At 36.9% G+C, this 14,821-nt stretch overlaps 1 protein-coding gene across 7 annotated transcripts in view; it reads left to right on the top strand.

Annotated features, from left to right (window-relative positions):
- MEF2A (myocyte enhancer factor 2A) overlaps positions 1-14,821 on the top strand; it is an 89,537-nt gene that overhangs the window by 10,846 nt on the left and 63,870 nt on the right. The window contains exon 1 of one of the 7 annotated variants that reach the window (XM_086757319.1): positions 5,921-5,937. The exons of the other annotated variants lie outside the window; for them this stretch is intronic. The gene's annotated coding sequence lies outside the window, so the exon portion shown is untranslated. Of the gene's footprint in view, positions 1-5,920; positions 5,938-14,821 lie in introns of those variants that run through there. 7 annotated transcript variants of the gene reach the window in all.

The raw sequence follows: 14,821 nt of genomic DNA, 5'->3' as shown, positions 1-14,821 counted from the left end.
CAGAGATGTGTCAGTGTTCGGCCCGCAGGGGAGGAAGGAAGGAGTAGGTGAGAATTTTTCTGAGATATAGCTGGTTCTTGAACATGAATGCTTCAGCCCACCTCTGTCAGGATTTACAGATATTTCGTTCAGGATTTTGGAGACAGCCAATTAAAGTAACTAGAAAACAGTTTTTGTTTTGTTTCAACAGTAGTACAAGTGAAGTGGAATGAAGATACAAAATTCCATTCCTTGGGTGTTCCTTTGTCTAGGTTGTTTTTTTTGTATTTATGGCTTTAATGTGTCTGGCTTGATTTACCAACTTTTATGCTTGGGAGTGAGTGAGCCTCATCTTACTTCAAACTCCTCCTTTCTAACTGATGAGTATTTCTGATCTGACCTTTACACTTTGAAATGTCCTACCATTAATGTATCTACTTGAGACTGTGTATCCGGGTTTGACTACCTTCTGTAATTGTTTTATCCAAATACAAATTAGACCCAAACACAAATTTGGGCAAGGAAACAATTGCATATATTAATCAAAAAATATTTAATTCTGAAGGGTAAGCTCTCCATTTAAAAAGCGTATTTTTGGAAGAGGTTGTGCTTTAGTTGTTAGTGTAGTTGCTACAATATTGAGCAAGGGATTAGAATACGTTTTGTTTCTTGTTACTATGCAGGAGAAGGAACTTCATATACAGCACATCCAGGCTGCTGCTTGTGATGTGATTTATTCCATGTTTTCTGAAAGACATATTTTTGTTTGGATTTCTGCAGAAGAGTAGCTCTTTTTCTGAAGTTCGTAAAAACCCCAGACGAAGTGCCAAGTTGTCATGCCTTTTGTTGATTAAAAATAATTTCAGCATTTAGTGTGAACATTTCACCATTTGGTGAAATGTTCAGATCCTTGGTAGCTAATGCGAGGTACACAAATACTAGCTGCTCTTGACTTTAAACAGAAAATGTAGTTATTTCAACGTGTAAAAAGCTTTTTCGGGGAAGTCTGTTCTGGTTTTGAGTTGATAGGTCTGTTCATTCTGAAGTCTAATAAAACTTCTACATTGATGTTTTTAGGCGCTATTTTCTGATCTCTCAAACACTGAAAAAAAATCTTGTAGGAAATGCTTTTATTATGTAGCATTTGAGTTTGCAGACCATCATTGAAAGACTAACTTGGACTCTGTAAGATGTAGTTAAAAACAAATTCTGGTAATATTTGAGTTCTGTTTCCAGGATGAATTTAATATACTACTTCCACATACGGAGTCAGAAAAGTAGTTTTAACTGTACATTAGTCTTGTGTATGCTGCAAGATTTCTTGAGCTTTTCCTGTAAATGGCAGTAACTTGGCAAGTCCTATGTGTAGTTTAATGTTTAAACTAACTCTAGTTTTATTTTGCTGGTCTGGAGCTGTTACATATACAGGTAGAGTTGCAATATAACTGAAGGCTGGGAGGTGGAACTTCCTTCTCTTCCTGTTACATCTGTACATACCAAAAACTTGGTATAGGCACCATTTTGGTATGGTTCAGTTTTCTACAACAACATTGTTCTGGTGAAACTTCTGTACCAGATTAGATTAAGTTTGCTTTCAACTGAATTCAGTGTATTTCTCGTAATGCTTGGTTTTTGTGTTATGTGAGGGGTTGGGTTTTTTTCCCCTGTTTTCCTTGTTTCTCCCACATTCATTAATTGTGCTTACAGTTAGTTTTCAGTGAATTACTTTCGCTGTTTGAGCTAAATCCTTAGCTGTAATGATGGCGTAAGTGAGGGAGATCTTCTCCTGGTATTCTTTCTGCCATGATTCCTTGTGTCTGTTAGACCTATTTAGATGAAAATGCTGTAAGCAGATGACATTGCCTGTGTGCTTGTTCCTTGTTATAGTATTAATGTTTATGTCTTAGAAGTATTAGTAGAGAGATTATTAGGAGAGGAAGTCTAGCACAGAAAAGCTTCCTGCAGACTACTTGAAATGGTGGTGAATTTTAGTGGAGTTCCCATGGTAGTGAATGTGTTTTCTTTAATACACATTAGTCAGATCTTGCTGTTGTCTTCTTTATAATGCAGCATGTTGGCTGTGTTATAGTCAATACACAAGTTGCCTTAGCAAACCTTTCTAAAACACTATTAAAAAAATACTTAAAACCATCTTTGGCAAAAAAATGCTAAAGGATTCTAATGGTTCCTGAGCGTGTAGGCAACCATCTCTTTCTCTTTTTGGCATTTACATAAGCTTTTTAATCCAAGTCTTTGTCTCTTTCTCTTCTGCTGTATACCCATACTAAATTAAATTATTTAACTTTTTTATTTTAACAATAGGAGACAATTTGAGCATAATTAAAGTAAAGTATCTGTCTAAATGAGTGATACCTAATTGGATTATCATTGTTTAGAGAAGATGCCTGCAATCGTTTATTGCAAAACTGTACATTTCTGTTTGAGAGCTACAACAAATATTTAAGTCTCATGGTTCAGTCTAATGATAGATATGCGCTTTCATTGCCACTCTTAATTTCCAGAATGCCCCAGTGGGTTGAGATACTGTTCTAGAATTCCAGGACTTGGGTGAAGGTGAAGGGAGCTCTGCCTGTAGTTGAGTAGCAGAGAAAGGCACACACCGTCCGCATGCCCGACCCAGTTAGCGTGTGGCCAGCCCTTCTCTCTTACAAGCTTATGGGCCTTACCTATATTTCCTATACAGCAGCTCTGCTGGCTTATCTTAATATTGCATTCACTTGAAAGACTTGCTAAGGTAAAATAATGAACAACATAAAATGGGAGAAACATTACAAATTAGATCTGTCTTTCAGATTAGAGATCAAATTCAGGAAAATAGTCTTTTTGCCTGTTTAGCTAGGATTCTGCAGATGCCCCCCTTAGATTAAAGGTAAAGCGCTAAAGTTATAGGCACGTGTAGATAGATGCATGCAGGCTATCTTGAAACTAGCGTAACGTAGCTGTGTAAAGCAATGGCATGGTAGAGTACTCGCACAGAGAAAGCATTTATTTTTTTCTCTACCACTTGAAAATCCATGGTGTCACAAAATGCTCTTTAATTGTAGTACCTAAAAGGGGCAAACCTGTTTCTTAATAGAGAACATGTCTTAAGAGTCATATTTATCATCTATTAAGTCTTTGAGAAACTGAATTAATAAGTTCAGTTATGACTATTCACTAGCGAGATGTGGATGGCAATGCACCTGCGTTTTGAGCTGGGTATGTTTTATCACATGGTCTCGTGTGGTTTGTAGCTGTGAATTCCTGTTTCAGCTTTTCTTCATATCTTTAGCAGAAGAGTACCGAAACTGATGTGTTCCAGTAAAACAAATGACAGCCAGCACCCACCACCTTTTATTCTTTTTCCATTTTGTTTCTTTATTAAATGTGGTTTGGTCATTTTTATGTATTGTGAAATCGTATTAAGAGTCTTTGATTTAGCGAGCTTTGCTGCATGAACTACCTTCAAAAGTAGGCTTCAAATTCTTCGTAATTATAGTGTGACAAATTTAAATTAGTCATCCTTAAAAAAAAAAATCTTATTTTTGTTTACATATATCATTTAGATGATTAGACTACAGTGAAGTTTGCGGCTTTCAATAAAACTTGTAGTTCCAAAATGTGTCTGTGGTCTAGATTGATGCCTCTGTTCTAAGAAGAAAGTTTTGGCACAAATGGCCTTTAACAATTTGGGAAAATTAGGGAGGTAAAAAATTTTGTTTCATTTTGATCTGTATGTGTGACAGAGGTTTCATAGAATCATAGAATGGTTAGGGTTGGAAGGGACCTTGTGGTGTTGATAATGATTGGATGATGATGGTGGTAGTTCCTACGCTGTTGTATTTTGATCTCATCAAATGGATGCCTGACTGTGAGAAGCCTTAGCTTTGAGGACTTTGTTCTGGCAAGTGTAACTTCCATCAGCTTATGCTATTTATAAATATGGAAGATAAAAAAATATTTTCTGGTGAGAGTGCTGCATTTTTGCATCTGTTTTCTATTCTCCAGTTGGTAACTGTAGGTTAAATTAAAAGTTTAAATTGTGAACTGGAGGACTTCTGTGCCTCAAAACTTGCCTGCTAATCCGTTGCTTTAGCAGCGAATGTTACTTTTATTGGCAGACCTTGCCGTTTTTTAGTGTTTTGCCATTGAGGTAAATTTAAGATTGGTGCCTTGCTTTGCCTTTGAAGTTAGTTGATTGCTTTTTGACCCTGGTGCAAATGCCTTAATCCTGGCCTTCCTGCCTAGGTGTAATTTAACAGTCTCTTGTCCTGTTCTCTGTCAGTGTGACAGGGCAGAACAGTATTTTCAAGAGGAGGTATGGCATGCTGTGTGACTGAGCTAAAATGAAGTGATGTAAACAATTTAAGCTATGTTGCATATGATTTTTTAATGTGAGAATCTGGAAGAGTGAATATGTCAGACTTCAGCTGTTTGGTCTTTTTTTTTTTTTCTTTTTTTTCTTTTAAGACAGAGATATTTGCAAGTAAATCAGAAGTATTTCTGTGCGTGTCATCGTTTCCCCCCCCCCCTCCCCAATCTCTCTGCTGGTTTTTGAGCTTTCATTTCACTTTCCAATGGGTAGATGCTGAGTTTTTTGTCAGATTTGTCTGTTTAAGTTCTAGTGTTTTTCTCCTGAGGAAGAAAGTCTCGTGAATTCTACTCTAAGTAAGTATCTCCTTTTTACTTATCTTAAGATCTTCCCTTCCATTTTTGGTTCGTCTTCTAATGCTCTCATGAATTAAGTTCCGTACCAGTCAGCTGGGTATGTTGCGTGAACAGATTTTTTTGTTCCTTTTTTCCACCTGACACCTTGAAAAGTAGATGCTCCAAAACTGACCAATTATGTACCAACACTTTTGGAGAAGTAAAACAATTGCTATCTAATCTTAAAAACAGAATCTGTGTAGTTTTACATTATACACGCTGTGCTTTTGTTGATAATCATGTACATTTTGATTTCTGTTGTTGTTGAGGTTTGGTTTGCTTCTGAAATAAGAGTAATCTGTACTGCATCAAGCTGTTGCAGATAATTTAATTCCAAGTTGTCCACTAAGGTCAGCATTTTATAAATACTTTTAATAATGTAGAGCGTTTACTGTTCTTAGTCAAAATATGTTTCATAAGATCAGTAAGACTGTAGCTTTTCTCTGTAGGACCCTACTATTATTTGTTTGCAGCAGAAACACTGTTTCTTTAGTTTTTACTACAGTGATGAAATTTGGAAGCTGCTTTTTTAGTGATGCAAACACGTGTTAATTAGAAGGAAGAAAAACATGTTTTTTGTTGACAACTTGTATTTCTTGATCCCATTTCCTCGTTTTGTCTTCATATTGAAGCTTACTGGTTCAGTTATTTCATTACTTTTCTGTGTTGTTTTTTTTTTTTTTTTAATCAGTGTAGCTCTTGTTATGTGGGTTTTTTCTGTGTGAAAGGAATCTGGTGTAAGACTGCTCTAAATGTATTAACTTGTATACTTCTAATGGGCTGGTACTTTTTGTTGTTCTTCAATGCTCTAACTTTGCTAATAGCAGGTCAGAATGGTATGTAACTCAAGTCATCAAGATGGGAAAGAAAATTTAAAAACTAATGTAAAAATTGATTCAAGTCTGATGCAGATGAGGAAGTGATGGCTTAAATATTTGAGCACGAACAAGTCAAATGCAAAGTTTAGCTGAAGTAAACAATTGGAACTTTATAATTCAGCTGGGCTTGTGTCTTTGACAGTTATGCAGAGGTGAAGCGTGGCTCTTGAAGAGGTTTGGTGGGTTTTTTTTTTTTTTTTTTTTTTGTTTGCAGTGACAACTTCTGTGCTCCTCTGGGTTGGGGAGTGGGGAATTCTTGCCAGCAGCTGCACAGAAACCTGTAAATGCCAAGGTGGCCCAGATTCGGTGTTAAAGCTATAGGGCAGAGTACTGCTGTGTGTTAGCTGTGTGTGATGCTATTCCACCAGATAAAGTATCTCAATCATGTGCTCATGTGTGACACTATATGAATATATATTCTGCATGTAGCAAATACAGGTGTATCCTGGTTCGTTAAAACAACCTCCTATATTAGAGCTGACTTGTTGCCTCCAACATGGTCCCTTAGTGCAGAAGTTATGTCAAAACGGAACCTAGTCAGTGTATCAGGACTGTACTGTAGATTTCAGATAGTTTGGTGCTTGCTTAAACTTTGAGTGTCTAAAATTGCAAGTGTTAGAGTACTTTTCTTCTGTATCTTTCTGTCAGTGTATTATTTGATAAATGCTAGTGTTCTCTGCGTTAGTGTTGGGCTAATTAAGGACTGACTCTGAATAATGAGCTACTTTATTATCTACTCAAAATCCAATAATTTATTACAGCATACCTGTACCTTTTACCTCTCTCTGTTCTCTTGGTATGCCTGTAGCATATCATTCTTGTGGATAGCTCAGCTATTTATTGATAGTTCTGTCTGGTTTCCAGGTGTCCCTCATCCAGCGGAAAGGGAGGACCAAGTAATGCATGAGCAATCTCACCGTTTCTGCTTAAGAGGAACGGTGTCAGGATGTGCTTATAGTATGCAGCAAACATGCACTTATAGCTTAAGTAGGTATATGCGATAACTTTAAACTAGCTGCTGTAGATATGGTTTCATTAAAGTAGCAACAGTTTGGGACTTTTCTGCGGGCTAGCTGCCTAAATACTTACAAAGGTCAGTATGATTCCCCCTGTATCCAACTTGAGTGCTGAAGCTTACTGTGATTACACTCTTGCTGCTCAGTATTCGAGTTTGAGTTATGCTTTCCTCTATGTTTATGAAAAGGATTATTATGTATTCTTCTTGAATACAGATACCTTTTCTAATCTCTCTTGACTTCTGTGATCAAGTCTATTCCTCTTTTATTCTACTTTTTTTCCAAGGCAACAGTCTGAAGCTATGAAACATATCATCTGAAATATCCCCCTGTGTTAGCCCATAGACAGCTTTTAAAAGAGATTGCCTTCCTTTCCCCATTAGAGGGGCATTCTCCGTAGTGGTATCCTCTTTTGTAGTATGATGCAGGAAAGCATTTTGACAGAGGCTGATAAAATATTTCCAGTGTCTGCTCCATTAATTTTGACAACTCAGATTTGTTTGTACTTTTTATATGCCAGTGTGTATATTTCTATGTATGTCAATATATGTAGAGACAATGTGGGTTTTTATATGTCGGTATCTTTTATAGAGAACATCTGCTGTGAAATGGTTAGAACAGTATGCAATGATACTTATTTAAAATGTGTTCTAGTAGTTATTGTGTATTCGGTTTAATAACCCAGTAAAATTTTTCAAATGTAGTTGAATATCCTACCCAGTTAATTTACAGGCACTGTTTTGCATTTCATCACTCTTGCATGTCACATATTACAGGCTATAATCTTGTGACCTTTTCCTTAAATTTTTGTAGCAAGAGAGTAAGACAAACCAATTAGCTTTGAAGTGTTGAATCTTAAAAATTCATAATATAGATAACATAAATGCAGGGCTTATATGCGTGTTTTAAAATAGTAAATGGGTTAAAGTAGCACTGGCATACTTAGTACTGTCTTGGCATAGTTTTTCCCTTCAGATGGTTGTTTGGAATGTGAGGCCTCTTCATACATTTGCTGTAGCTGAGCTGAACTCTCATGGCGCTTATAGGAGAAATTTAATATAAGCAGCTTGTATAGAACTGACCTGCTACCATGATAGCATGTAATATATTTAGCGTGCATGTGTCTTGTAAGCATGTGATCTTATGCAAGTGAATAAGAGTGAAACTCTCAAAAGTTATAATTTCTCTGAATGTTTTCAGAGTTCTGTTGACTAAATAAAATGTTACCAAACTATTTGGAGAGACTCCATTTGTAACTGAGATGTAACTAACTGCAGAATTTGGGATGCTGCAGCATTGTGTCTGCATATCTGTGTAAGAGAGCACTGAGAATTCCTAATCAGTTGGATTTTTTTTTTTTTAATCCACCATAATTTTGGGAGTATTTTGCTTTTTAGGCTGTTACGATTCATTTTTCTGCTGCCGTGATGATTAAAGATTAGTTTTAAAATGAAATTTGAAAATAGCTATCAGATCCTCAGGTACGCATTCTTTAAGAAAAGCTACAAATGTAAATTTTAGCAATGCTGTGATACTGTCAGAATGTCTTGGTCTCATCTGCACTCAGAAGCTAATTGTGTCAGTTACATGTCTTCTGCAGATTTAACAGGTCACTGTTTGGGAGATGATACGCAGGGAAGAGTGGCATACATAAGTCCTTTGTCAAGACGATGCTACAAGGTGGATAATCTCTTTAATGGAGTATAATCTCTTGTGCAAAATCCTAATAGAGTTTAATACCACTTTCTCTGCTGGTTTGTTGCTGAAAGTGTGATGTTGGTTTACTGTTTAAGATTTTTTTTTGTGTCTTGTGCTGAGCAGAAAGAGCAAGATGTCTTGCTTGTTGTCTCCTGTTAGTTGCACAATACCATTTGGCATACGGTAGCAGGATTTTTCTTGAGCTGCAGCCATGTGCCCGGATGAATAAAAATGTCCTAGGTTGGATTGAAGTGCCAGAGCGCAGCTGTAATACTGAATATAGGACAACGTATTTCTAACAACCCATTGCTAAGCGATTTACTTAGTCTCAGAGTTGCATGATTGCATTCCTTAAGCTTGAAGATTCAGGTGGGTTGTGAATGCTTTGGGAGTTCCTTTTTTCTTCAGGTCCAGTGGTCGCATGTCATGCCAGTGAGGCTTGGCTAAAAGCAGAGGAACAGAGGGTTCCACCTCCCCCAGCTGTGATTCAACTTTTACATCTTGCAGCTGTTAGCTCTTTCCACCTCTTCCTGTTGAGAAGACTATGTAGATACTTTGTTCCAGATAATGGGTTGCTGGACTGTGGTTTTTGTTAGTATTTCTCTAGACTCACTGTCATTATGGACTATAAGCCCCTTCAAAGATTGAAGATAGTTTCTATCAAGTTGTGGTGGATACTGCCTTTGCAGAAGAATTACAAGGAAGCCCAGTGGATTTGCTTTTGAGTACTTCAGGGACACCCATAGTAAAGCAGCATTAAATTGTCTTAAACATAAAAAAGAACTGAAATTATTCCATAAAGCAAAATGATATTGTGCACTCAGAGTTACATACCTTAGCACACATACTGTTTCCTAGCCCTGCAGAATATAATTGTGCTGGAAGCTATGGTTGGTCTTTCTAAGTGTTTAAAAATAACAAGAATTTTCTTGCCCAAGCTCCTGAATTAATAGCCTACAAAAGCAATAAGGTCCCTTCAGAATTTCCGTTTTGTTTTTCCGTAGCAGCCTAGATCTGAGACGCTGCAGAACCACCAGTGAAAACTCACATCTCAGCTGCCATTTGTTTGTAGTGGGTTTGTGGGTGCTATTCACAAATATTTATTAATTTCAGTTTCATGATTTATCTTGCTTTTCCTCATGTAATTTTTGTTACGAGAACTGAGTCTTGTGCGTAATTGATTTTGCTTTCAGAAGGCCAAAGAATACCATGTGTATCCTTGAAAGACCTTCCCTTAAGGTGAAATCCTTAAAATTGAATGAGTACCAGTTTCTTTTTAATATCTCTTTGAATCTACTGAACTTAAAAAGCCATATCCATGTCTTTGTTCTGTGCTTTATGGCATAAAATGCTGCAGATGAAACTCCCTACAGATAAACTTATTAACTCTGTGTGCTACTGTCCTCCATAATGCTTTTTCCCCTGCTTTTGGGGTCTTCCCCTTCTCTTCAATGCCATTCTTCCAGCTGTATGGGGTGAGCAGCTTCACTGAAGCAAACTTGGACTCATTCCAGAAAAGAACAGTGAGGCTTCAGAGCTATCTCACTTCCATATGGAAGTACTCTTGGGAATATTTTGACTTCAGTTCAATGTTCTGAAAGAGTTAGGCAAGGGCACCCGTTTGAATAAAAGGAGATTTTGAGTCTGAGGATTCACTAGATAGACGAAGTATTTCTTCTTTCCATGCCCAAACGGACATCTTGCCGATAATGCAAATTGTCTGACTTGGCAGCATTAAAATGAGAGAGCAGAAATCTTATTTATTCTGTTTAAATCAAAGCTCGGTGCATTGCTGCTTTCTAGATGCTGCACTCCTAGGCAACAGACCTAGCTCCTGCGTGCTTATCTGTTCCTGAACTGTACATTTATGATAGTCTTAAGATTTTTAGCTTTTCTGATGTGGAGTCCTAAAGGGTTTGTGTTTTTTTTAAGCAATACATACAAAGGGGAGTGCCTACTGTCTGTAAAGGCTTGCTAAAGTTATTAATCAGATATTGCCATCAAAATTAAATTTATTTATTGGTGGTAGACCAAAAGGAAGGAAAATCTACAAGAAGCTAGAAGGAGGAATCTCCACAAGTATTGGTTGATGTAACATGTTAAGAGTACTGCTGGGTAGAAGTACAGGGTAAGCTTGTTTTGATTCATATCTTCCTTTTGAAAGTTGGCAAATGTTTATAGTGTGAAGGATGTCTCCACCCCTCCCCCAGTGAAGCTGTGTGCTGGGGAAAATGATGACGCTGTGTGCTGGTGAATTCTTACAAATCTAAACATAGCCCGTAATCATAGGTGTGTCTGTGCAGGGGTAAAAATCCATTAGCTTCAGATGAAATCATAAGCTGAAGTTTTGACAACTAGGTTTGACTCAATGGTCAATATTTTGGGTTATACTAAGAAGTCTTTGTTTCAAGTCTCAGTTTAAAAATCTGTTTAGTTTGGCAGCAGGTTGAAGTCTGCTAAAAAGCAACTATCAATCTGCAGTTTGAACTACAAAGTGAGTTGATGGAAAGATACCTTTTTTCCCAGTTGGAAGACAGATAAAATTTTGTAGTCTGTGTTTCGTTTTGTTTTTAGTTTTCTTTCCTTTAAGCAAGGCTGAATGCGTTTCCTTTCCTGCCTCAAAGTAGAGGATATGAGATGAGAACTGGCAGAAAAGTAGAACTCGGAGCTTAATTGATATCCACTTTACTAATTGTTTCTTCCGTTTCTTATGTGCTGTCAGGAGTATCTTGTATTTTGGCATAAAGCTTTTCCTGTGTTTGCTGTAAGTTGACTGTTTAGTTTTTGTTAAGCAATGTGTGGCCTCATATGCAAAACTTGCAAAGCATCTGTTAGCACGAGGGAGCTGAGCTGTGTAGGAGCGTGAAAGGATGGAACTGGCTGCTGGAAGTTTCTTGCAGTACGATTTGTAGCAAGAGTTAGAGCTTTGTTACTATATAGCTGTATATTGCAGTGAGATTTAAAAGATAATTGAAGTTTTCAGGGTAATGTACACAAGCAGGTATGTTCAGAGGTACACCAGTTTTACTGAGGGGAAAATACACTTTTACTATAGGCAAAAGCAACAGTAATGCAGATGAACATATTAGGCCCTAGTTATACTGTCCCTTCAGGCTTTGTCTCTGCTGATGCAGGTGAAATTGGAGACTACAAGCACTGGTATCTCTGCTGTTTGCCAGCTAGCTGTCAATATTTATTGCTTCAGCTGCTGCAAGGCTTCCAGTCAGCATGTAAGAGAGAGACAGTTTTAACGTCCTGAAGGCCTGGGGTACTCAACAATAACTGGTTTTTTTTGTTGTTGTTGTTGTTGTTTTTTTTTAAGAGGCATTTTTTTGCAGGTGCCAGAATTCTTCTAAGTAGATTCTTGAAAGTTGTGTATAAACTGCATGCCAGTTCGCTGGGGTTCACTTGTCTGTTCATATAACTCCATATACTCATTTTCACAGATTGTTTACTTAGAATGAATAAAATAAGGTGCTGTAAAATAATTAAGCTAGTGTCTGATTCTTCTATATAGAATCCACTTACATGAATGCATTTAATATGTGAGGTTTTTTTTTTTTGCTTAGGTAAATAAGTGTATAGGGTTTTTCATGAAGACAGAATGCTTTATTGTCATAACAGAAAGGAGTGGGAAAGATTGTAGATTCTTTCTTGTATATTCTAGTGATACTATTAGAGTAAAAAAAATATTTTTATGTTTAAATAAGTCTTTCACTTCACATTCAGGAATTTAACACTAAATTTAATGACTGGTTTCTCTAAGCTCAAAGATGAACTGAGGTGTCTTAACTTCCACATTGCACGCTTTCATTTACCAGGGCTACAGGCAGTATCAAAGTTTTAGAGTGCGATGCAACTACTTTAACCAAAATAAGATACTACTGTTAACATCAAGTGCAGCAATTGGAATGAATACTTTCAAGGAGAGTCATTCAGATCTGGTTGCTGTATATTTGCTTTACAACTGAAATACGGTTCCTAGGTTTCTCATCTAGGGTTTTGTTGGAGATAAACAAGAGGGCAGCGTGGCTGGACTGAATCCAGCAGTGTGTGTGAAATGGGCACTGTTTTCTGTAATTTTCCTAGCAGGTTTAAATTGTTGATGTAATAATTAAATGCTAAGATGCTCACTTTGACCATCTAATAATACAAGAGACTGAGGCTGATCGTGCAGTCTTCCCTTCTGAAGTGGTTCCAGGGCTGCTGCTTGGCATTTCTGGCAGTTTCTTTGGTAGTGAGGATACTTATTTTTCCCTTCTCCCAAATCAGGATAGTAAACTCTGTATGATTGTGAGTGCTGTTTGTTTGTTGTTGTTTTTTTTTTTTTTTTTTTTTTTGTTTAATGCACAAGTGCAGATCTGGATGGCCAGCTACATTTAGAGTGTCTGATTCCTGACTGATCCTGGTTTTTGTCAAGTCTAGGCAGTCATTGCATCAGAGAGTACTTGGCTGACTACGTAGTAAAGACAGAGATGTCTACCTTACAATTTCAAAAAGCTTGCATTTGCTTCTAATGTTTGTTGTCAAAGTTAAGTGAATATACTTATTTAAATGGAAGAGATTTTCTGTAAGGGAAGTCTACAATAATCTGTGCCCGTCTGGGCTTCTGCTTCAGATTCCTGGCTACTTAATGTAATTGAAAATGGGCCAGCTGCCTTGCAAATACATTACGATCCAGCTTTTTGTAATATCTTTTATGAATATTCCTTGTTTAACTCTTCAGTGATGTAGTAGTTTATCAGAAGGGCTTTGCATACTTATGTATGGATCACTTAATTGATTCTTTGTTGGGAGTTGAAGTGAATTTTTCTGAGCCTTAATGTAAACTTCTGTCAACAGTCTTTTTATTCAGACCTTTTGAATGACTCTTTTAATATAACATATTATCAGGGACTGTTAGGAAGAGGAAATTGAGATTTTTTTTTTTTAAGTTTTGAGGCTATCTGTTTTTAATACAATAATAGAACAAATTTCTTTTTCTTTTATTCTTCTGTTGATAGTCATAGAGTATTTTATTCTAGAAGCTATTGAAACAGATGGTTTAGTACATCTTGCTGTCCACCACTTGAATCACGTAGCTGTAATGTGAAGCAGTAATGTTAGTTAGGGTCAAATGACTTAAGCTTTGTATTTTCACCAATCTGCAAGAAAGGTGAAATAATGAGATTTTTACCATTTGCTCTGCCTTGCAGGTATAGCAAGTAATGAAGTTATTGTAGCATCATAAATTTCCACTTATTAACTGACAGTGTATCCTGGTTTGTTGCCATTGCTAAAGAAAAAATAGTTTCCAAGTTAGTTTTAGAAATAGGTTTCTGTTCAGAGAGCAGTCCTTATCTGAAGATTCAGTGTACTATAATCAGTGCAGTTCAGGAAACATTTTTGCAAGTGAATCAAAGTGGCTAGGGTGATGTTAATGTCATATAAATGCCCAGACTTCAGACATCACCTGCCAGTAAAGGAAATAATTTATATGCAGGAGCAGAAAATACTCTGAATAATGTTCTCACTTCTTTTCTTAGTAGAAGCTGAGTTTACTACAGTACATTCAGGTATGTATCTGTAATGTAGTTAGCTTTTGTTTTCAATAGCTTGCCCTGTACTTGATTGTGATTGCTTTTAAGCATATAGACATCCAAAGGGAGGGCAGTAACACCAGCCTGGGAGGGGCAGGATATGAAGTACTTGGATCAATAAAATGTTTTAGAATGTAAGGAATCTCATTCTAGGCTGCTTTTAAAAGTGGCTGCTGAAATTGGAGAGTTTGTGGGAGTTAGACTGTTTCTTGACCATGGGTACCTAGCATCATCTTCCTGAGTTCATTGATGTTGCCTATATTTTGCCTGCATTTAATCTTTTTCCAGTATATCACTCCTGAGATGTAGCTGAGTCAATTAATCTCACTTACATGTTATTTTATTATTTGCCACCTGTCTGCCTCGGATTCTGAAACCATTAGATTATAAAGAAACAGTCTTCATGCGTGTTTGGAAAGGACCTGCCACGTGCTCTACTGTAGCTCTTTCATCAGCAGTAATAATGTTTTATTTTGCTTAAATATAAAATCACTATTTGCTTAAAAGGATGTGGGGAAGGGAATAATTCACTGAAATTTGGTTTTAATGTCCCTGAAGTACAGAGTAAGGTTTTGGTGGGTCCTTAAAAAAATTTTCATTTAGAAGTTTGAACTGGTCGTGTATGTGAATTTTAAAAGAAGAGATGGAATTTTGAACAAAGGCTATGGCAGCCACAGAAGAAGAATCTTGCCGCTAATCTTTGTTAGAAACATGTGGGCATCTTTATGGTTTGCTGAATGCCTTACTGAGGCATGCACGCTGTTTGAAGCATTATGTTGTCGTGTCTGTCTGGTTTATAATTGTTGCACTTCAACAATGTGACTGCATGCTGTCATTTAATCCGACATGGAGTAAATTATCAAGAAAGCTTTATGGATAATTACTCAGTGGTTTAAAACTTCTTATAGATTCTTTGATGTGTGATATCTCTTCTATTTGTTCTTGGTTTTCCTGTCCTGTTCCC

Source organism: Chlamydotis macqueenii, chromosome 12 (genome assembly GCF_036417535.1).
Source record: "Chlamydotis macqueenii isolate bChlMac1 chromosome 12, bChlMac1.mat, whole genome shotgun sequence".
In the NCBI taxonomy this organism is placed as follows: Eukaryota; Metazoa; Chordata; class Aves; order Otidiformes; family Otididae; genus Chlamydotis; species Chlamydotis macqueenii.
The sequence above is the reverse complement of the archived record's forward strand: the minus strand, read 5'-3'. Positions and strand labels throughout refer to the sequence as shown.